Raw genomic sequence first — 22,902 nt, 5'->3', positions numbered from 1 at the left:
GTTCATTCAGACTCATGTCCATTGAGTCGGTGATGCCATCTAGCCATCTCGTCCTCTGTCATCCCCTTCTCCTCCTGCCCCCAATCCCTCCCAGCATCAGAGTCTTTTCCAATGAGTCAACTCTTCACATGAGGTGGCCTAAGTACTGGAGTTTCAGCTTTAGCATCATTCCTTCCAAAGAAATCACAGGGCTGATTAACAATGGTAGCTATTACTAAAATAAAACAATTATAATGATATACTGTAATAAACATTCTGTAAATGTGATGTCTCTCTGTGTGTTCATGTGCCTTTTGCAAATTATCTTATTGTATAAATTTAATTCCTTTTCCATCTTAACCAAGTACTTATCATGCATTGTGACCATAACTTTGCAGTTCGAAGTGTGACAACAAAACGAGCACACATTTCTATTTTTGTTTTTGCAATTTCATGGACAGAGAATTAATTATTACTGTAGGTCTAAGCAACCTCAGCATATGATTTTTTCCTTTCCTTATTAAGAAATTTCACCTTTTAACTTAAAGGAGCTTTAGGCTTTCTTTCCAGCTTCTCTTCAAATATTCAAATTGCTGTGATTACTACTTGAGCATTTATGGCTATTATTAAGTAAAATAAATCTAATTGACTGCAGCATTGCAACTGAGTCAGTCAACCTGATAGTAGAAAGCTTATAGACTACAAGGTGACTAAGGGGCATGATACACTGGACAACAGGAAGATTCACATCCATTAAGGGACTGAGAAGGGGATTTCATCACACTACTCTGAACCGCATGCAGTTTTAAACTTATGGTTTTTTCTTTCTAGAATGTTCCATTTAATATTTTCGGACCACTGTTGATTGTGTGTAACTGAACGTCAGAAAGCAAAACCACAAATACCTTGGAACTACTGTAATTTTCCTTCAGTTTCCAAAACCTATGACTAAATATGTTAAAAGTAGCAGTTATACTTACCTTGTACAACATAACCTCTGTTTGCTTGCTTTACTTTTTCTCCATAGCAGTTGCCTGTTACTACTTCTTTGCTGTTGTTCTGTGGGTTAGTTTGGTTCCTCTGAGATATAGACAACAGAATGAAATTAGTCATTTCTCTAAAGGACAATGCCTGTGAGGAAAAGTTAATCTGGTGAAGTCTGAGAAGTTGTTAGATCCTAATGTCAGTTGGCTCCGGGTATAGGAAAGAGGTAAAGAAGGAAGGAAAGAAGGGAAGAAGGAAGGAAAGGAGGGGAGAGGGAAGTAGGGAGAAGGACAAGGAGGAAGGTAGGGGTGAAATATTTGAGATTTCTATACAGACCTAAGAGAATTTGGCTAGGCTACTGTAGAGTCCTTGAGCCAAGCTGTCCCATGAGAGCAATATCAAAGCTACTAGGAATGCATGAGCCTGTGCATACCAGCCTCACTCAGTCATTGACACGAAAATGCACTCAGCATGTCCTCATATATCACAAACCCAGTGATAGATTTCAGAACGCAACAACTCCACTGGTTACCAATTACACTTCAGGCAAAAAGAATCCTGGGTGAGATCTGAGAAGCATATTTCAAGGATGCCACGAACTGTCTGTCTCTATTCAGCACAGGTTTACTTCTCTATCTGCATCACCTTCAACAGTACTTGGGTCATATAGTAGTCAATAAATGCATATAAATAAGTGAATTGTCTGGGAAAAAAAGAGAGGTTTATATTTCCTGTTGTATCTTCCCACACATTAACCTTCTGCTAAGCACTACTGGAAGTCTTCCACTAAAGTCTAATGATCTGAGAAGATGCCTGAATCCTCATTCAAACATCACAAAAGGGCAAGTAAAAACCTTTAAAGGCACCGTTCATCAATGAACCAGAGAAGTGCCCTTGTAGTAAGTACACAAATTATCTTACAACTAGTTACTGAAAAGTAATTTCATGGGATTTAAAATGGCCAATGAAACAGGATCAGTATTGTTGAGTTTCACAGTGAGGTATGGGCTATCTGGATTTCACAGTCCTCATGCTGCCTGCATTCTCTTCTGTTAAATGTAACCATAGTTTCAAACAATTCTATTACTGAAGCACAATTTTTTTTTTTATTGAAGAATGTTCAATTCTTCTGAAGATGATAAAAAATAGAATAGTTGAACCTCATAGGATGTGTTAAGCATAGAGAGTAAGCATGTAGCTTGTAAGAAAAAGAAGGAATTCATGGAGGGTGTATGAGTAGAAAGTCATGTGAAGTGAAAGAGAATAAATCATCTGGATAAGGGAAAAGGAATGGCATGAATTGAAAAAGATGAAAAGAACAAATAAATATGCATGAGCACAAACCCTACCACTTGCACTGTAATAATCAGACACCTACAGGTGACACATCTTATGACTTCATTTGGACTCACATGTGCTGTACCAAGGAATGCAGTTAATAAGCACAGCTCAGCTATTAGACCAGTCAATCCTAAAGGAAATCAATCCTGAATATTTATTGGAAGTACTGATGCTCAAACTGAAGCTCCAGTAGTTTGGCCACCTGATGCAAAGGAACAACTCTTTGGAAAAGACTCTGATTGAGAAAGATGGAGGGAAAGGTTGAGGACAGATTAAGGGCAGGAGGAAAAAGGGTAGACAGATGATGAAACAATTATATGGAATCATTGACTCAATGGACATGAGTCTGAGCAAACTCCAGGAGATAGTGAAGGACACAACCTGGAGTGCTGCTGTCCATGGAGTTGAAAGAGTCAGACATGACTTAGTGACCAAACAATAACGAAGCAAATCATAGAAAACTGTAGTTACTGGCCAGAAGTACTTGTTCTGAATCTCTTCAATAGAGCTAAACATTCAGATGTCTCTTCTCTACTGAGTCTCCTTGTTTGAACCTCAATTTCAATTCTCAGAAACATGGTGGTTCAGCCATAAAGAATCTGCCTGCCAAAGCAGGAGATGCAGGTTCGATCCCTGTGTTAGGAAGATGCCCTGGAGAAGAAAATGACAATCTACTGCAGTATTCTTGCCTGGGAAATCCCATGGACAGAGGAGCCTGCCAGGCTACAGTCCATGGGGTCAGAAAGAGTCAGGCATGGCTTAGTGACTACACAACAACAACAACAATGTCATTATCAAAGAAGAATGCTGTGGCAGAGAAAGTGATGCTGTTATATAAATTCCTAATAAACTTTATATCTTTTATAATTGAAGTAGTTCACTGACTTGGAGATAAAAGAGAACACTACATAAGTAGTTTATAGAATAGAGGTTCTTGGCCCAAGAAAAATTGATAATGGTAGTGAGTGTGTTAATGGTGAGTAAAGACACTGATTTCCTCAGCAAACAGGTGAACACTATTGGGCCCAAATGATGCAGAGCTCTTTGTTCTGTCTCCTCAGGCCATGAGCTACATTTGACATGCCAGTTTCTAGAAAATGTCATTGTCTATGTGAGATGTAGTACAGAAAGTTTGAGAATAAGTTTTGATAATAAGTTGGAAGATGTTCATGGAAGTAAAAAGTCAATGTGTCACCAAAGAGCCATGTTATCCACATCAAGGTAAAACATGTTGTGGAAAACCCTCTTAATTATTGTATTACTCTATAATATTCCCAAAACTATAGCTGGCATTATTTCACCTGATCATAACACTTTAGAGCCATACACTACTATATCACTTATTTAGCAAATGGGTCAATAGAGGTCTATCAAAGACAGGTGAATATCCTTTCTCTCCTTCTTAGAAGCAGCCAAATCACAATTTTTTACAGGGGTAAAATGCACCCAGATAAAGAGTTAGATTTTCAGCTATTTTTATAGATAAATAAATCTGCCTTTATAGGCAGATAATTGAATTTTCCAAAGATGACTTAATAGCTTTCACAACAAAGATTTTTCTACAAACCCTATTAAGAGTAGAGTCTAAAAAATTCTCTTTACTAAGAAGGAAAGTTTTAGTATGTTTGCAGAACAAGATTGTGTTAAAATGACATACGTGCTACTCAAAACTAGGTTACAAAAGAGCACGTAGCTTCAGCCTATCTTATGCTGAATATTTTCTCTTGGAATCCAGCCCCTCTTCTGTGGAGGCCCAAGAACCTTGTGGAGTAACACAGATGTCATCTTGATGTTGTCTAGAAGTCCTAGTTGAGGTCTCAGTAAACAGTGGGTATCAGCTTCCAGACATGTCAATAAGTTTTCTTCAATTGTACAAGCCCAGAGTCATCAAGTTACTCTTGGATTTTGAGTCTTCCAAACTGAGCCCCAAGCATCATGCAACAGACACAAGCCACTTTCCCATGGCTTTTCTAAATCCGTAACTGATGAAAGCTTTCAATTTAATAAAATAATTGTTATTTTTTTTCCAGTTAGTTTGAGGTGGTCAATCAGTGATACTAAATGGAATAGTAGCTGACCACGGCAAAGTGAATAAGTTTGGGTGACAGACTTTATTTTATTGGGCTCCAAAATCACTGCAGATGGTGACTTCAGCCATGAAATTAAAAGACACTTGCTCCTTGGAAGAAAAGCAATGACAAACTTAGACAGCATATTCAAAAGCAGATATCACTTTGCTGACAAGGGTCCATCTAGTCAAAGCTATGGCTCTTCCAGTAGTCATGTATGGATATGAGAGTTGGGCCATATAGAAGGCTGAGCACCGAACAATTGATGCTTTCAAGCTGTGGTGTTGGGGAAGACTCTTTAGAGTCCCTTGGACTGCAAGGAGATCAAAGCAGTCAATCTTATGGAAATCAACTCTGAAATTCACTGAAAGGACTGATGCTGAAGTTGAAGATCCAATACTTTGGCTACCTGATATGATGAGCTGACTCATTGGAAAAAAACTTGGGAAAGATTGAAGACAAGAGGAGAAGGGAACAACAGAAGACAAGATGGTTGGATAACATTACCTACTGAACGGACATGAGTTTGAGCAAGCTCCAGGATATGGTGAAAGAGATGGAGAAGCCTGGCATGCTGCAGCCCATGGGGTCTCAAAGAGTTGGACACAACTGAGCAGTTGAGAAACAAGGAGATGTAAGTGGGAGTTGGAAATCACATAAAGACTCATAAAGGAAACAAACTACTGGGCTAAGCTGTGCTAGTTGTCCTTCCCTTTTTCCAGCTTTCTCCGTCCTAAAATAAGGATATAATTGTTGGAACTCCAGAAACTACCATGTAGCCTTGAGGGTGGCAGTGATGAGAGATAGAAGGCACCTGCTGTCCTGATGTCTTAATGGAGTCATCCTAACAGTTCAAGACCTTTGGAATTAAGCTATGCAAGAGAAGATTAACTGCTTAGGCATTTAAAACATTAAGATACCTCATGGATTTACTTCTATATGTTCCTAACCCTAAATGTAATCTATGCATCATTTAAAAACTGAAAACATAAACCAAGTCACTCGCCCAAATTAGTAAGTGGAAGAATTGGGATTTATATCACAATTGTCTGATTTCAGGATCTATAGTTTTATCACCACACCATACTGCCTCACAGGAAAAAGCACAATCATCAAAAAATGGGCAAAGTACAAAAGAATTTAAAGGCCCAAAATTATAAAATGTATCATAATAATAAAAGTCAAAAAATGTAAAGTATATGGAATATTTTCAGTAGCATATTAGATACCTTGCCACCGGAACTTGCAATGGTCAAAATCACAAAATAAAATCTTTAACATCCCTCAAAATTTTAGATTGGCCAGAGTTTTTTGTTATCTTAGTCCATGGGCACTTAGTAAAGTTTTATATGTTAAAATAACTCTGTTTATGGGAAATACCATAAAAATAACTTTAAAGGAATGATGTATTTCTTGGTCAAGCTTTTCTTTCTTTCTTTTTTTCTGATTCAAACTCATCAAATATAGTTCAGGCATATAAACAACAACAACAACAACAAAACCTGATTGTAAAATCTAATTCTGAAATGAGAAACTTCCTTATAGCCCAGGGTTGCAAATAATTAAGGAAACATCTGATTCCTTGTAAAAGTGAAAAATTTATTCTTTCTGATTTTCTGTACATTTGCACATTTGTAGCTTGCTAGTTTCATTTGCATCAGGGATATTGAAAACACATTTCAAGGGTTCCCACTGATTTGAGAAATTCATTGTACCTTAAGGGCTGTCAGAGGAAATTTGCAAATTACTAGTCCAAATTATATCAACAAGAAAACATATTGATATGTTCAGGTAATGGAAAGGGGAAAAAATTAACATAAGTGTCATAAGAAAGCTATTGTGCTGCATAAATCACAGGTAGTCAAAGATGTTTTGTAAGAAAGATGCTGTACTAAAATGCAAGAAAGAATATCTCTTATACTTCCTTTCTTATTCAACAGAGAATACCCCTTTGATTTTAATATTAAAATATACACTTCCCTTTTTCTATACTACAATAAGACATTATGCTTTATTCCTTGAAATACTATTTCATGAATGAAAAAAAAATCTTTCATGTAAGTATAATAACTATGGATATATTTCTATACACATGACAATTTTAATTAAAATATTCAATGATTCATAAATCCATAAAATCTATTCAATTAGGCATCCTTGGTAGCCACTAATAGATCAGATTACTTACATTTTAAAGAAATGAGTTATGTGATTAATACATTCTTTATAAATCCCTACAGAAATAATACACTTAATTTACCATTAATATGGTCACATATAAAATGTAGTCTTCAATGCATACAATTGAGAAAGTATACGCTTAAAAAGCTGGCACCTATTAGGGGAAAAACATGAATTAGTTAGGAAAACACCTGTTATCCTATTTAGGTATCAAAATGACTGGATCTAGGCAAGGTCTGAAAGGCAAGGATCCAGGAAAAGAATTTCTGTAGGAACTGAAGTGCTTTGCTTACAAAAATAGGAAATTTCCCCTTCATCTCTATTTAATTTACTAGTTTTATTTTAAGAACTTTCATTATTGTAATGGCCCTGGCGGTAGTAATAATGAAGGTGTCTGGGTGGTGGAAATGATTAGGAAGGCAGTGGTCTGTTTTTGCAGACAGGGGCTAGAATGTTGGAGAAGAGTGGAAATAACTATGGATTATCAAAATAACTAATTTATTTTATGTTTTCTATTGTGTCATAATTCAAATTCCCATCACCCACAATTTCAATAATGTTCCCACAGAACAAATTCTTGACTATTTACTATATGTTGCAAAGTAAAGGATGTGCCTATTCAACTTCATTTTAAAGAATCCATGCAAAGTGATTGAGTTCCAGATGTAAATAGAATCAAGTAACTAGATACCAATCAAATTGAACAGAAAAAAAGCATACAGATTTGAGGCTGACTTAAACACCATTAAAGATGTTATGGTTGCCAAGTTTCTTGAGATAAGCATAGATGTGGTACTCCTAATAAACGTTAATCTCTGAGTCATAGGAATTGCAAAGAATGTATTATTCTTTGGATTAAAAAAAAAACCTTTTAATGGAAATATTTTCAAATCTTCTTTATGTGTGTGTGTGTGTGTGTATTACAAAATAAACTTGAATTTGGCAAATGCTTAATTAATCCAAATAAATATTTTTGAAAGATAATTGTGTTATAGTATTGTGTTGTTTTCTAGCAAACATCATGTTTGTCTGAAAAATAATAGATTTTGTTAATCTGACATTAAAGCAGTTGAGTTTCTGAACATTTGCTGGCCTTCCCACTAACTCAGTGGTTAAGAATCTGCCTGCAATGCAGGAGATGCGAGTTCGATCTTTGAATTGGGAAGATGCCCTGGAGGAGGGCTTGGCAACCCTCTTCAGTATTCCTGCCGGGAGAATCCCATGGACAGAGAAGCCTTGTGGGCGACAGTTCTTCGGTTCACAAAGAGTCAGACACAATGAAGCACAATGTACGAAGATTTGGTGAGAAAACATTTTTTTTGTTTGTTTTTTAATTAGGAAAAAAAATTGTCTATATCATTTATTTTCCAGTTTAAGGCAATGATGAAAGTGTATAGCAGATTTTATTTTAATATATTTCAAAAAGTTTTTAGTAGTGCCTAGTATTGCACTCATCTCACATGCTAGTAAAGTAACATTTAAAATTCTCCAAGCCAGGCTTCAGCAATAAGTGAGCCATGAAATTCCAGATGTTCAAGCTGGTTTTAGAAAAGGCAGTGGAACCAGAGATCAACTTGCCAACATCTGCTGGATCATCGAAGAAGCAAACGAGTTCCAGTAAACCTCTACTTCTGCTTTATTGACTAGCTCAAAGCCTTTGACTGTGTGGATCACAATAAACTGTGGAAAATTCTGAAAGAGATGGGAATACCAGACCACCTGACCTGCCTCTTGAGAAACCTGTATGAAGGTCAGGAAGCATCAGTTAGAACTGGACATGGAACAATAGACTGGTTCCAAATAGGAAAAGGATTACATCAAGGCTGTCTATTGTCACCCTGCTTATTTAACTTACATGCAGAGTACATCATGAGAAATGCTGGACTGGAAGAAGCATAAGCTTGAATCAAGATTGCTGGGAGAAATAACAATAACCTCAGATACGTAGATGACATTACCCTTATGGCAGAAGTGAAGAAGAACTAAACAGCCTCTTGATAAAACTGAAAGAGGATAGTGAAAATGTTGGCCTAAAGCTCAACATTCAGAAAACTAAGATCATGGCATCCAGTCCCATTACTTCATGGGAAATAGGGGAAACAGTGGAAACAGTGTCAGAATTTATTTTTCTCGGCTGCAAAATCACTGCAGATGGTGATTGCAGCCATGAAATTAAAAGACACTTACTCCTTGGAAGAAAAGTTATGACCAACCTAGACAGCATATTGAAAAGCAGAGACATTACTTTATCAACAAAGGTCTATCTAGTTAAGGCTATGGTTTTTCCAGTGGTCATGTATGGATGTGAGAGTTAGACTATAAAGAAAGCTGAGCACTGAAAAATTGATGCTTTTGAACTGTGGTGCTGGAGAAGACTACCGAGAGTCCCTTGGACTGCAAGGGGATCCAACCAGTCCATCCTAAAGGAAATCAGTCCTGAATATTCATTGGGAGGACTGATGATGAAGCTGAAACTCCAATACTTTGGCCACCTGATGCAAAGAGCTGACTCATTTGAAAAGACCCTGATGCTGGGAAAGATTGGGGACAGGAGGAGAAGGGGATGGCAGAGGATGAGATGGTTGGATGGCATCACCGACTCAGTGGACATGGGTTTGGGTGAACTCTGGGAGTTGGTGATGGACAGGGAGGCCTGGTGTGCTGCAGTTCATGGGATCACAAAGAGTCGGACATGATTGAGAACCTGAACTGAACTGAAGAAATGTTTATGTGATACTTCAGTTTTATCTGATTAAATCTTGATGAGGAACGCTGAGTAACTTTAAGTAGATACTTAAAATGATGTTATGGAAAATCTTTTCATAGGTAGGTCTTTCTGAGTTGTGTTTGTTGAAATAATTTTAATCATTCTTTTGTGGCATATTGTTTACACTAGATGAAAGTTGCTAGTAATGTGTGCCCTTTATAGTCTTTAAGCAAAGAACACTGGCAAAGTAATATCTATTAAAATGTTCTTAATTTCTTTTGATCAGTAGTATGTTTCAATGGTTAAAATAAATACTGAACACAGTTCAAAGAGAACAAAACAGCACATTAGAGCATGCTGCTGCTGCTGCTGCTGCTAAGTCACTTCAGTTGTGTCCGACTCTGAGTGACCCCATAGATGGCATACTCAATATAAATAAATAATACCTAAAAAATTTCAAATATTAATTAAGCAAATATGTTTTGTTCGTGCAGTAATGGTTTTGTTTTCAGAAATTACTAGATAGTATGCTTTGGACAATTTTTTATAGTTTTTAAATGAGCAATGTAAGATTGTTTCAATTTCCTTGTTAGTTTGCATTAATAAACTTCCATATACAAGGGGCACTCATAAGTGCTATGTAGTCATATTGACCTAATTATGTTTTAGATTTTGTACCTTTTTATCTATTTAAACCCTTCACTTATTTCATTCATCCCCTGCTTCCCACTTCAGGCAGTCAATAATCTGCTCTGTACATCCATAAGCTGATTTGTCTGTTTTTCAGAATCCACATATAAGTGAGATAGTATATTATTGATGTTTACTCTCTGAGCAATTTCACTTAGCATATGTACTCAAGTTCAATCCCTGCTGCTGTAAATGGCATGATTTCATTCTTTTTTCATGGCTGAATAATATTCCATTATATATATGCATACACACACAAATACACACACGCACATATATATATATATATATACATAACATTTTCTTTATCCATCTATCAATCAATGGACATTTAAGTTCTTTTCATATCTTAGCCATTGTAAATAATGTTGCCAGTTACACAAGGGTGCATATATCTTTTCAAAGTAGTATTTTTGTTTTCTTTAGATAAATATCCAGACTGAAATTACTGTATCATATGGCACTTCTATTTTTAATCTTTTAAGAAACTTTTATACTGTTTTTCATAGTGGCTGCAGCAGTTTACATTCCCCACCAACAATTCACAAATACCGTTTTCTCTCCATCCTTGACAACACTTGTTGCTTCTTATCTTTTCAGCAATAGTCATTCTAACAGGTATGAGACAATATCTCATTGTGGTTTTGATTTGTGTTTCCCTGATAACTAGTAATGCTGAGCAACTTTTCATGTACATGTTGGCCATCTGTATGTCTTCTTTGAAAAAATGTCTCCATATCTTCTTTTTCTAAATTTAATTTAATTAATTTATTTATTTATTTTTAACAATTTATCATTTATTTATTATTATTATTATTTTACTTTAGAATATTGTATTCATTTTGAAAATACCAAATTACCAAAAGTGATGTTACTCTGATATTTAGTTGATATATATCAAGCTACTGTAAATACACTATTGGATCTTATAACAAATAGTCACTCTAGAAAGTCACTTTTATGTGAAAGAATAAAAAAAAAAATCTGTGGAGGAGAGAGGTCATATATAAGTTATGCAGTGGTCATGAAAGGAGTTTCAAAAAGGAATTCCAAATGAATGCTGCATTATGACAAAGCAAAAAGGTGACAGTGCCACATCATGGGAGAAATGAGACTTGAAGTCTAGTTGTGGCCCATGGTTCAAGACGCATGCACTTAGTAATTTACTTAAACTCCTTGAAGTTCAAAATCCTTATATTTATTCTGTCTATATGATCTCTTTCATATCTGCATTTAAGAAAAATCACATCTCTTTATCTAAATAAAATTATAATTAGCCTTTAAACTTCTTATCTACTAGTATGGTAGAAGGTCTACAATCAGGCACCTTTTACAATTTTCCCACTTTGGAATAAGATATAAGTCTAATTTCTTCTTCTGTCTTTCAATTCACTTCAGTTCAGTTCAGTTCAGTCGCTCAGTCATGTCCAACTCTTTGGGATCCCTGCCACAGCACGCCAGGCCTCCCTGTCCATCACCAACTCCCGGAGTTCACTCAGATTCACGATCATCGAGTCAGTGATGCCATCCAGCCATCTCATCCTCTGTTGTCCCCTTCTCCTCCTGCCCCCAATCACTCCCAGCATTAATTTCTTTTCCAATGAGTCAACTCTTCACATGAGGTGGTCAAAGTACTGTAGTTTCAGCTTTAGCATCATTTTTTCCAAGGAAATCCCAGGGCTGATCTCCTTCAGAATGGACTAGTTGGATCTCCTTGCAGTCCACGGGATTCTTCAACACCAGTCTTCTCAACACCACAGTTCAAAAGCATCAATTCTTTGGCGCTTAGCCTTCTTCACAGTCCGAATCTCACATCCATACACGACCACAGGAAAAACCATAGCCTTGACTAGACGGACCTTAGTCGGCAAAGTAATGTCTCTGCTTTTCAATATATTATCTAGGTTGGTCATAATTTTTCTTCCAAGGAGTAAGTATCTTTTAATTTCATGGCTGCAGTCACCATCTGTAGTGATTTTGGAGCCCCCAAAAATAAAGTCTGACACTGTTTCCACTGTTTCCCCATCTATTTCCCATGAAGTGATGGGACCAGATGCAATGATCTTCATTTTCTTAATGTTGAGCTTTAAGCCCACTTTTTCACTCTCCTCTTTCACTTTCATCAAGAGGCTTTTTAGTTCCTCTTCACTTTCTGCTATAAGGGTGGTGTCATCTGCATATCTGAGGTTATTGATATTTCTCCTGCCAATCTTGATTCCAGCTTGTGTTTCTTCCAGTCCAGCATTTCTCATGATGTACTCTGCATATAAGTTAAATAAGCAGGGTGACAATATACAGCTTTGACGTACTCCTTTTCCTATTTGGAACCAGTCTGTCATTCCATGTCCAGTTCTAACTGTTGCTTCCTGACCTGCATACAGATTTCTCAAGAGGCAGGTCAGGTGGTCTGGTATTCCAATCTCTCTCAGAATTTTCCACAGTTTATTGTGATCCACACAGTCAAAGGCTTTTGCATAGTCAACAAAGCAGAAATAGATGTTTTTCTGGAACTCTCTTACTTTTTCTTGTCCTTATTGATATATTATATTAATTAATTTATTTAAATTCTTAAGTCTCGGTAATGTTATCTAGAAAATGGATATGATAATACCTGCCTCTTAGGTTTGTGTGTGTGTGTGTTGGGGGGCTTTTCATATGGAATGGAAAAAATGAACTATTTATGTAGTTTTTGTTATATGGTAAATGTGTAATAACATACTTCAATTAAATTTTTTGGAGAACAAAGTTTTTATTGCATCATTTCAAGAAGAAAGGAATTTTTTTTTCTAGTTTATTCTCAACTTGAATTTTGGAAAAAAATCACTGAAAGTTTTAGTTGATAAAGTCCTTTTTTTTTTCTGTTATACCAGACTTTTATTTCTTTGTGATCTGCTCTCATAAACTAAGAGTTCTATGACCTTGGTAAAACACTTACCACAGTGTGTGGCTATCAGCATTCCAGGAGGGCTTTCAAGAAACATCAGACAGATTCCCTCTATTAAGAGAAGCCATAAAATTCCTCCACTCCATTTCCTATTACCCTTTCCTGGTCCTGTCTAATTCAATGTTAGTCATTGAATCATGAAGAGGCCTTTTTAAAAATGATGCTTGGCCATCCATATACCCTCTCAAAAAGGCATGGAAGAAATGATTTTTCTTATTGCAGGTAGTATGCCCTGTTAAGATGTCAAATGACCATTGGTAGTCATTTGAGCTGTATTCAAGAAGAAAAGGAAACTGGTTGGGAAATAGGATGAGGAGAGTGTTGGAGCAGAAATTCAGAGAGAAGCAGCAGATTACAATTCTTGTGGTTCCAGAAAAGGAAAAAGATAGTGATAGAAAATGATGGCTAATCAGAGTACAGTTAGGTGTTATGTTTTGAGAAATGACTACAAAATATTTAATATTCTTCTCTGAGAGATTCAATGTCCCCTCCCACTGGACCTGGGTCAAATTTAAACTGCTATGATTGTAGTAGGACACGGCGGAAGTGATGCTGTGTGATCTCAGAAGACAGGTAATGGAAGGCAAGGCAAGTTTTTCTTTAGCTACTGGAATATTCAAATTGAGAGCCATGAGATATCATGTAGTATAGTAATCTGAGTATCCTAAGACCACCATGCCATGAGCATCCAGATACCAGTTGGTCAACTCTAGGTTCTCTGGTTGACAGCTTTTTTCCTTAGGTCTTTCCAACTCAGGTGCCAGATAGATGAGTGAGGAAGCCTCCAGTTAACACCAAACTCCAGCCCTTGTTTTATACCTAGGCTTCAAGTTTTATGAGCTGAAGGCCCAGACACTATGGAGCAAGGGCAATTGACCTCTTCAATACAGTGTCTGCATTTCTTATCCATTGAATAGAAGAATATATATATATATATATATATTTTTTTTATTTTTTTTTAATTTTAAAATCTTTAATTCTTACATGCATTCCCAAACATGAACCCCCCTCCCACCTCCCTCCCCATAACATCTTTCTGGGTCATCCCCATGCACCAGCCCCAAGCATGCTGCATCCTGCGTCAGACATAGATATATATATATATATATATATATATATATATATATATATATATTTTAAATAAAAGATGGCAGTAGTTTTAAAACACTACATTATGGAGTGGAACTTCCCTGGTGACTCAGGTGGTAAAGAATCTGCCTGTAATGCAAGAGACCCAGGTTTGACCCCTGGGTCATGAAAAGCCCCTGGAAAAGGGAATGGCTATCCATTACAGTATTCTTGCCTGGAGAATTCAATGGACAAAGGATCCTGGTTGGCTACAATCCATGGGGTCACGACTAACATATTATGGAGAAGTTGCTTCTGTGGATATTAGTTAGTTATTTTGAAATAATCAGTTAATAGTTTCATTAGTAAGTATGTATACCTATGTTAGAAACACAACTTTCTACAAGCTTACAGATTATGTGTAACTTTCTAAATTGAGTTTCTACATGAGAAATTTCCTCTAACATGTTTTATATTGCAGTCTGCTATTGATGAATTCTCTTTGTATTTATTTTATGTGTGAAATATTTCATTTTGCTTTCATTCTTAGAAAAATATTTTAGCTGATATAGAATTTTTGTATTTTTGTTTGTTCATTTGTTTTCCATGCTTTTAAAGAATTGCTTCATTGTCCTCTGTCATGCATAATGGTTGATAAGAAGTTGGCTATGATTCTTTTTTGAAATTCTTATGTGTGATGTGTCATTTTTCTGTGGTTGCTTTTAGTACTTCTTTTTGTTACTGTTTTCAGAAATCTGATTATGATGGTTATTGTAGTTGCTCTAGTCATATTTCTGCTGCTTGAAAATCATTGAGATTTTGGATATGTAACAAAAGCTAAGATTTTTCTATTTATCACTCTCATTCAGAAATATGTTTATGTTATACCTGAGTGTTTTTCATTCATGCTAATTTTGTCTTTGTTGAAGGGTTTACACTTTTTGTTAGGTGAGATATCATATATTTTCCCTCAAAATTGGAAAAAAAAATTTGGCTGTTATTCTTTACATATTCTTTCTTTTTACTCCTACTTTTCTACTTCTCACTTATAAATTAAATCCCTTGTTTTTGTCCAACTGGTCATTTAGTGTAAGGATTTGGATTAATTGGGTTAGGAAGTGGGTGGTATTTAATGTTTGCTTTATCTATAGCTTTCAGAGATATCAAATCCCTCCAATGTCAATTCCTGTATTTTTTTTTTTCCTTTTGCCTTTGGTCTTGACTGAGCACTCCACCCTGGTGACAGTTTGGGTCTTGCAGCTCTTTGAGCTGTAAGCCATATTTATCACACAGTCCGTTCTTATCCTAACCATAGCTTGTGTTCTATACTGTCACCAGAGACACTTATTGGGCTAACTGAACTGCTGCTGCGAGGGGACATGCAGGCTTAGGTTCCTGCAAGTCCAGTCAGAACCTTTCACCAACTGAAATGCTCTTCAGACTATTATAGGTCCATTTGCCAAAGACCTTAAAAGCAAGCCAGTCCCAAAACATGGGAAGCTTACTCTTTTACACAATCCCTTTCCTGTACAACATTTAGCAGAAGTTTTTGAACAATTTTGCTGCAGCCTGTGGTCTGCAGAAACTGCTTCACCTGTAAGTTTAACAGTTTTATGCCACATTGCCTTCTGAAACGCATGAGCCAGCAAGCACTAGCCAAGAAAGCTTTCAGTTTCCTGACCCCACATAACTTGACCCTAAATTTCTTTAGCTTTCAACCACACAACACCGCTGTGCACTATGCTTTTCCTTTTACTGACTTTTTCCCCCCAATAGTTAGACGCATTTTGATATTTCCAATAGTTTTATCACACACTATAGATGTTACTTCATTACTTTCCAGAGCAGCCTTATATACAGATAGGTGAAATTCCTCCTCCATTTCGTGAAGGTACCATACTGTGATTCATTTACATTGAACTCACAGTGAACAGGTGCTGTAACCCATGCCTAGATGAAGCTGTTCTAGCACACATATTTTGTCAGAAAGGCACATCACATCCTTCTTGTTCTAGAAACACTACTGCAATTCAGCACTTCTCTTGGGGTCCATTTTAAGCAGCATAATCATCAAAATCATCCTTTTATTTTATTTTATTTTTAAATGTAGCACTAAATAGACGCTGAAGAAGGGTATATTTCCAATATGAGAGCTGAAACAAGAAGGCAGAGTATCTCCTAATTCCATCTCAGCTGGGTCATACAAATTAGGAAACTAAAAATTTTCACCACTCTGTCCTTATCAGCAAATGATTTCAGAATCACTACAAGGATTGATTTGTGGTTACGAATCCATTTTAGCAAGGAGGTGAATTCACAAATACACAATCTGAAAATGAGAAAAACTGACTACATTTCACTTTGCTGCTGCTGACACAGTGTAAGATGTGTGAGAGGAGAGTCTTAGCATCACATTTGTCTGTTGATGGACCTGAATCTCTGTGGTGTGGCCTTCATCTTTCTCTCCAGCAGTATAGATGTTTTCACACTTGAGGTGAGAGAGGAGGGTAAAAGGGAGCTGAAATTGGTGGAGCATTCTTCCCTCAGTGGGAAATGATCCTGCTAACACCTTTTCCTACTGAAAAGTAGGCTTCTGATAGGAAGAAATGTGTGAAAGAATTTCAAAATAATTATTCCCTCTGCCAGAACAAAGAGGGGCTATTTCTGGGGTCTTCATTTTAAAAACCTGGTGGGATTTGTCAACTAAAAAGTAGTCACAGTCTGAAAGTATAGAGTTACTGCATTCAGTGGGAATTATGAGGACTATAAGCCCGGGAGACAGGATTTCAAGTGACCCTGAGAGACTGCTCCAAGGAGAAGGGGAAAGGAGTCAGGATATATAGAAGTTTGTATTGGGCTGTGGAGGCAGAAGGGAAGGCAGTCTGTTAATTAAGGAAAACCATATATCTCAAGGAATTTAGCAGTTTTCTATGTATGGGAAGATGCAAGCACCTGGGCTCACTGAATTCATTCCTTCTACATGCATCACAACTATCTGGAGCCAAATCCTGCTTCTTGATTGTTCACATCCTTTGTTGTTGTTGTTCAGTTTCTCACTCATGTCCAACTCTTTGCGACTCCATGGACTCCAGCACGCCAGGCTACCCTCTCCTTCAGTATCTCCCGGAGTTTACTCAAATACATGTCCATTGAATTGATGATGCCATCCAACAATATCATGCTCTGTCATCCCCTTTGCCTTCTTCTTTCAATCTTTCCCAGCATCAGGATCTTTTCAAGTGAGTCAGCTCTTCGCATCAGGTGGCCAAAGTATTGGAGTTTCAGCTTCAGCATCAGAACTTCCAATGAATATTCACAATTTATTTCCTTTAGGATTGACTGGTTTGATCTCCTTGCAGTCCAAGGAATTCTCTAGGGTCTTCTCCAATACCACAGTTCAAAATCATCAATTCTACAACACTCAGCCTTCTTCATGGTCCAACTCTCACATCCATACATGATTACTGGAAAAATCATAGCTTTGACTACTTGAATGTTTTTCAGCAAAGTGATGTCTCTACTTTATAATATGCTGTCTAGGTTTGTCATAGCTTTTCTTCCAAGGAGCAAATTTTTTTTTGTTGTTAATTTCACATCCTTATTCCTCCTTTACCATAAGGGGTGGCAGAGACGCTCTATACAGTCAACAAAAACAAGACCAGGAGCTGACTGTGGCTGAGTGAACTTATATATGACTTCCCTGTATACCAAGAGAAGTTAATTGCTTTAAATTCATATAATACATACTATGAAATATATGAATGCATGTAAATTTGTGCAGCCACTTTGGAAAACTGTCACTGAAAAAACTGATAAGAAATATTTTTCTGAATCCTTCAGAGAATTGAGGTTTCAGGACAAACAACTACCCCAAAATCTGGCTTTCCAGGTTGGGAGCATTCAGAGAGACACTGCCAAGATCCAATTGCCTGGAGAAAAAGCTGCTGAATACTTAAGTCAGAGGAATATGTAATGATAATTTTAATAAATTTATTGGAAATGAAATATGAGCTAGATTGAAAGTGAGAATCTCCTGATAGCCACAATCTTAGGATGCTGTATTTGTCACAATTCTGCAGAAAAAATTGAATCAATAGATACATTTAAAGAGAAGACTAAGTAGAATTGACTCACAGAGGCAGAGAAATCCTACAACAGGCCATCTGTAAGCTGAACCCAGAAAGACAATAGTGTTCAGTTCAGTTCAGTCGCTCACTTCTGTCTGACTCTTTGCAACCCATGAACTGCAGCACGTCAAAACTCCTTGTCCATCACCAACTCCCGGAGTTCACCCAGACCCACGTCCATCGAGTCAGTGATGCCATCCAGCCATCTCATCCTCTATTCTCCGGTTCTCCTCTTGCCCCCAATCCCTCCCAGCATCAGAGTCTTTTCCAATGAGTCAACTCTTTGTATGAGGTGGCCAAAGTACTGGAGTTTCAGCTTTAGCATCATTCATTCCAAAGAAACCACAGGGCTAATCTCCTTCAGAATGGACTGGTTGGATCTCCTTGCAGTCCAAGGGACTCTCAAGAGTCTTCTCCAACACCACAGTTCAAAAGCATCAATTCTTCAGCTCTCAGCCTTCTTCACAGTCCAACACTCACATCCACACATGATCACTGGAAAAACCATAGCCTTGACTAGACGGACCTTAGTCGGCAAAGTAAGGTCTCTGCTTTTGAATATGCTATCTAGGTTGGTCATAACTTTTCTACCAAGGAGTAAGCGTCTTTTAATTTCATGGCTTCAGTCACCATTCGCAGTGATTTTGGAGCCCCCCAAAATAAAATCTGACACGGTTTCCACTGTTTCCCCATCTATTTCCCATGAAATGATGGGAACAGATGCCATGATCTTCGTTTTCTGAATGTTGAGGTTTAAGCCAACTTTTTCACTCTCCTCTTTCACTTTCATCAAGAGGCTTTTTAGTTCTCTTCACTTTCTGCCAGAAGGGTGGTGTCATCTGCATATCTGAGGTTATTGATATTTCTCCTGGCAATCTTGATTCCAACTTGTGCTTCTTCCAGCCCAGCGTTTCTCATATTGTACTCTGCATATAAGTCAAATAAGCAGGGTGACAGTATACAGCCTTGATGGACTCCTTTTCCTATTTGGAACCAGTCTGTTGTTCCATATCCAGTTCTAACTGTGGCATCCTGAAATGCACATAGGTTTCTCAAGAGGCAGGTTAGGTGGTCTGGTATTCCCATCTCTTTCAGAGTTTTCCACGGTTTATTGTGATTCACACAGTCAAACGCTATGGCATAGTCAGTAAAGCAGAAATAGATGTTTTTCTGGAAATCTCTTGCTTTTTTGATCATCCAGAGGATGTTGGCATTTGATTTCTGGTTTCTCTGTCTTTTCTAAAACCAGTTTGCACATCTGGAAGTTCATGGTTCATGTATTGCTAAAGCCTTTCTTGGAGAATTTTGAGCATTTCTTTACTAGCATGTGAGATGAGTGCAGTTGTGCGGTAGTTTGATCATTCTTTGGCATTGCCTTTTTTGGGATTGGAATGAAAACTAACCTGTTCAAGTCCTGTGGCCACTGCTGAGTTTTCCAAATTTGCTGGCATATTGAGTGCAGCACTTTCACAGCATCATCTTTGAGGATTTGAAAAAGCTCATTCCATCACCTCCACTGGCTTTGTTTGTTGTGATGCTTTCTAAGGCCCACTTGACTTCACATTCCAGGATGTCCGGCTCTAGGTGAGTGATCACACCACCATGCTTACCTTGGTCATAAAGATCTTTTTTGTATAGTTCTTCTGTGTATTCCTGCCACCTCTTCTTAATATCTTCTGCTTCTGTTAGGTCCATAAAATTTCTGTCCTTTATTGAGTCCTTCTTTGCATGAAATATTCCCTTGGTAACTCTAATTTTCTGGAAGAGATCTCTAGTCTTTCCCATTTTTTTTCCCCCTCTATTTCTTTGCATTGATCGCTGAGAAGGCTTTCTTATCTCTTCTTGCTATTCTTTGGAACCCTGCATTCAGATGCTTATATCTATCCTTTTCTCCTTTGCTTTTTGCTTCTATTCTTTTCACAGCTATTTGTAAGCCCTCCCCAGACAGCCATTTTGCTTTTTTCCATTTCTTTTTCATGGGGATGGTCTTGATCCCTGTCTCCCGTATAATGTCACGAACCTCTGTCCATATTTCATCAGGCACTTTGTCTATCAGATCTAGTGCCTTAAATCTGTTTCTCACTTCCAGTGTATAATCATAAGTGATTTGATTTAGGTCATACCTGAGTGGTCTAGTGGTTTTCCCTGCTTTCTTCAGTTTGAGTCTGAATTTGGCAATAAGGAGTTTATGATCTGAGTGACAGTCAGCTAATGGTCTTGTTTTTGTTGACTGTATAGAGCTTCTCCATCTTTGGCTGCAAAGAATATAATCAATCTGATTTTGGTGTTGACCATCTGGTGATGTCCATGTGTAAAGTCTTCTCTTGTGTTGTTGGAAGAGGTTGTTTGCTATGACCAGCACATTTTCTTGGCAAAACTCTATTAGCCTTTGCCCTGGTTCATTCCGTATTCCAAGGCCAAATTTGCCTGTAACTCCAGATGTTTCTTGACTTCCTACTTTTGCATTCCAGTCCCCTATAATGAAAAGGACATCTTTTTTGGGTTTTAGTTCTAAAATGTCTTGTAGGTCTTCATAGAATCATTCAACTTCAGCTTCTTCAGCATTACTGGTTGGGGCATAGACTTGGATTACCGTGATATTGAATGGTTTGCTTTGGAAACGAACAGAGATCATTCTATCGTTTTTGAGATTGCATCCAAGTACTGTATTCCAGACTCTTGTTGACCATGATGGCTACTCCATTTCTTCTAAGGGATTCCTGCCTGCAGTAGTAGATATAATGGTCATCTGAGTTAAATTCACCCATTCCAGTCCATTTTAGTTATCTAATTCCTAAAATGTCAACGTTCACTCTTGCCATCTCCTGTTTGACCACTTCCAGTTTGCCTTGATTCATGGATCTGACATTCCAGGTTCCTATTGCAATATTGCTCTTTACAGCATCAGACCTTGCTTCTATCACCAGTCATATCCACAACTGGGTGTTGGTTTTGCTTTGGCTCCATCTCTTCATTCTTTCTGCAAGGAAAGCTATGACCAGCCTAGACAGCATATTAAAAAGCAGAGACATGACATTGCTGTAATGTAGACAAGTTTAATGTAGACAAAGGTCTGCCTAGTCAAAGCTATGTTTTGTGTTTGTTTTTTTTGTTGTTGTTGTTCCTTTGTTTGTTTTTTTCCGGTAGTCATATATGGATGTAAGACTTGGACTATAAAGAAAGCTGAGTGTCAAAGAATTGATACTTTTGAGCTGTGGAGTTGAAGAAGATTCTGGAGAGTCCCTTGGACTGCAAGGAGATCCAATCAGTCCATCCTAAAGGAAATCAGTCCTGAATACTAATTGGAAGGAATGATCCTGAAGATGAAACTCCAATATTTGGCCACCTAATGTGAGGAACTGATCATTGGAAAAGACTTTGATGCTGGGAAAGATTAACAGAAGGAGGAGAAGGGGACAACAGAGGGCAAAATGTTTGGATGGCATCACTGACTTGATGGACATTAGTGTGAGCAACCTCGGGAAGTTGGTGATGAACAGGGAAGCCTGGGATGCTGCAGTCCATGTGGACACCATGCGTCGGACATGACTGAGTGACTGAGTTGAACTGATTTATGTATACACACACACACACTCACACATATACATATATTTCTATGACAGTCAATGATTATGTGATGATTCTACAAGTGCATTCTTCAACAGACTTCACATACTCAGTCACTGAGTGTCATACAGTAGTTAGCTAGAGTATATGAACTACATTACTTGTAAGATTTCTCTGATGAAAAAGATCATGTTAAAAGTACATTTACATGCCTAGTTAAAAGTCAGTCAACCTAAGGTTTTGCATAATCTTTGTTCTAATGAACACTATGTAGGCATGCATTTTTCTTTAGAGTGATTTTATTTTTATGTTTCAAATTTTGGTATTCATGGAATTCATATAAATGCAAAAGTCATTGCATTACATGGATCATGTAGATTAATCACAATTAAATACATATTATTTGCATATTAGTTGGGCAACAGTGCCAAAGCTTGAAAACACCTTTAGTTGTCAATGCTATGAGGAAACAGACATTTTGATGGATTGCCTATGGTAATGCAAAGGGATCAAATCTCTTCTGGAGGGGAATTAGGCAGTATAATTAGTATCAGTGGCTTTACCCTATGATGCAGTAATCTTCTTTCTATAAACTAAGATAATCTTAGAATTTATAAAATTTATATGTATGATATGATTAACTGTGCTGTTATTTATTGTTTCATAATGCAGAGAAAAATGCCTTACTTGCTCATATAGAAAACTGGTTAAGTAAATTATACTTGAACAAACTGTGAACCGATATGGAGTGACTTTTAGGATATTTTAAGTAAAATGGTGAAAAAGAAACAGCGTAAATAGTTTTGTGCTTTTGAGTAATTGTGAAAAATAGAAAACAATAATCAGGAACATAAGCATTATGTGGAGGAGTGGATGAGTGGGAATAGAAAGGGTGGCATAAAAGAGGGCATGACAATTTTCTCTATATATAATTTTATAATTTTAACTTTTTAAACCATGTTAGTGTTTCATATATTCAAAAATGAAATATAACAAAGATGGAGAGAAGTATTGCTAAAAGAACTTACAGACAGATTTAACTATGCTATAAATAAATAAGCATATAAAGCATCTAAATTAATTTAAATTCAATATTTTGCTTATGTATCTTTGGTCAAATAAAACAAAAGAAATGCTATATTAATTTTTAGTTCTGCTTAGTATCTCTGTTATAGTGATATGGGCATAGATATCCTGAAACTATTTTTATGCTCATGTATTGTCGAATTCACCAATGATTAAATT

The sequence above is a fragment of the Ovis canadensis genome, chromosome 1 (genome assembly GCF_042477335.2).
Source record: "Ovis canadensis isolate MfBH-ARS-UI-01 breed Bighorn chromosome 1, ARS-UI_OviCan_v2, whole genome shotgun sequence".
Lineage (NCBI taxonomy): Eukaryota > Metazoa > Chordata > Mammalia > Artiodactyla > Bovidae > Ovis > Ovis canadensis.
Note: the sequence above shows the minus strand (reverse complement) of the source record.